Here is a 2,524-nt window from a genome sequence, read left to right as displayed (position 1 = left end):
TTCAGCACTTTCTGCAACTTCTGCTCAATAAAGAGCTTTCAGGAACACTTAACAATAAGTGGGCTCTAATGAATGCTAAATTACAATGGAAGTTCTGCGAAACAGTATATTATACTTGCATTAATATCAAATGAGTTAATTGTGAGAAATGTTATTACAGAAAATACCATAGGAATTGGGAAGACATTCAGAATTACCACACTGATTATGCCCCCACTAGAGCACTGCCACACAGGTCTTTGCTTTCAGTGCACTGCTGCTGTTGTTGGATCTGCTTTCTCCCATGTTGTTGAATGTCACAAGCTCAGAATCCCCAACCTGGAAAAAATAGGCCAGCAATTTTGTACAAAGAAATACAGAAGCAGGCACAAACAGCAACAGAGTGGCATATTTACTGCTTGAAAGACATCACAAATTTGTCAGGGTATGTCATTTTGCCTATTGACACCCTGGAAAACAGAAGAAATGGGAAGTAAATAGAAGTGCAGAATCTCCTCTGAAAAAAATTGCAGAGCATGTTATGAGCCTATTCAAGTTAGTGATACTAACAAATGCTAACAAATCTAAAGTATATATTAGTATATAATATGAAAGTATATATAATATGAGTTAGCACAAACACTGCTGTTCTGAGAGATCCTCACCAAAATCAAGGCCTCCAAAGAAAGACAAAACATACAGATCTCTCTCAGGAGTGCTTAAAACAGAGGCATCTAAAACAAGGGAAAGGGAGACAATTACAAGATTTTCTAGTATAGCTCACTTAGGACTGTAAAGAAGCTAGTAGTCAGCAATGAGAAGTAGCCAACAGGCTCACAGATGGACAGGGTATGGGGACTGCAGTTCGTGTGAGAGGCAGAAATTCCAGCCTCTGGCTAGTGCAAGGTTCTGAGTTCAGGAGCTACTGACTCACAAGTAGGAATATCACTCATCAGGTGATTGACAGCCTCTCTGAGAGTCAGCATTTCCGAACTCCCACTGAGTATCTTCTGGCTTACTTAACCTCTAATTTGGAAAAGAAAAACACAGGCTGCTACACCACCTTGACATCTTAGCCCTGCTTTGTGTAACTGTATCATAAAAGACAAAAACAACATAAAAAATAAACAAAAAATACTTCTGCTGGCTGTTTCTTTGCTACAGAGAGCAGATGATTTCACTGTCTCAGCAAAATAAATCCTTTGCCACTATGAACTATTTGTCCACTAGTGAGCTTAACCATTATAACCACCCTCACAAAGTCTTTGTAATGATGCTGCTGACATTTTAAGGATGATCCATCAAGGTCAATCATACCCATAAGGACTGTAAATTGTTTTTTTCACAATTGAAGCCAGCACATCATGCTAACTTATTTCATGGAGAGAGGGTAACATCAGTAAAAAATTTGGGCTTAGGAGGCTAGAGGAATTACCTCCCAGGAATAGTTCTAGTGACAGAATAGGCTTTACCAGAAAGACCCATCCTTAACTGCTGGAAATGCAAAAACATGAAGCGGATGGAAGCGCTTGTTTGCAGAGGTTCACTATGGATTACTCCAGTGCTTTTACAGTCTACATGGGAGCCTCTGTGTCTCCTTCCATTTTACTGTTCAATGAAAAAGTTACTAGTTTTTGATTGTTATTTCATGCTGAGAAAAGCTTCCATCTTCCTTCCTTAATAGCTGTTGAATTTACAAAGTTCTCTGATTACTGCTCTTACATGTTGTTTACACATCACTTGTACCTTAGCAGTGGGCCTTGCAAATGCATGTTAATTTTTGAGCATGAGGTCACTGTGCTGGTGGAAGGATGCTAAATACTACAGACACCAGCTCAGCAAGTGGAGGCTCTTCTACTGCAGCCATGAAACCCAATACTGTTACCTGATTCATACAGCAGTTTGGCACCTTCTCTTCAAATGCAGCTTTTTCCTATCCCTTCCTATGCTGATAATGAATTAATGCTGATCACGTTCATTCCCATGAAGCAGGAAAAACAATGTCACTGCAAACCCTTCACTTGCACAGGGCTCAGCTGTGCAGAGTAGAGGGTTGATCCACACTGTTTTGTCAGGAAGAGGTACAAAAACTTTCCCACACCACAAACCAGACAGGAATATTAAGGACACTTTGCAGCTGTCAGGCTCACAGACCAGCTGCCAGCCACAGCTGGATCCACCTCAGGCCCACATGGAGAGGGCAAGGCCATGCACTAGGTGTTCACCACATGAATCAGCGGGCCACACTGCCACATCTCCTTCCAAATCACTTATTTTCCTGGAGCCTTTAAGGCTTTATATACTTCCATGCCAGTCCAACCTCACAGGACTCCTTGGGTCTTTCACCAATCAGCCAATCAAGCCAGTATTTTGAGCAGAATGGAGTGGGAGTGTGGAGGGTGTGGGAGCTGTGGACTGTTGAGTAACTTCCTACAGTACTGGGTCAGTTGTCAGATCTCCACATTCTCCTCCTTGACACTGCCAATGGTATGTTCAGATGACTCACAAACTTTCTATCATCAGCAAGCTCTCTGTGAGAAAGTCT

Source organism: Pithys albifrons, chromosome 7 (genome assembly GCF_047495875.1).
Source record: "Pithys albifrons albifrons isolate INPA30051 chromosome 7, PitAlb_v1, whole genome shotgun sequence".
In the NCBI taxonomy this organism is placed as follows: domain Eukaryota; kingdom Metazoa; phylum Chordata; class Aves; order Passeriformes; family Thamnophilidae; genus Pithys; species Pithys albifrons.
This window is presented reverse-complemented; position numbering follows the sequence as displayed.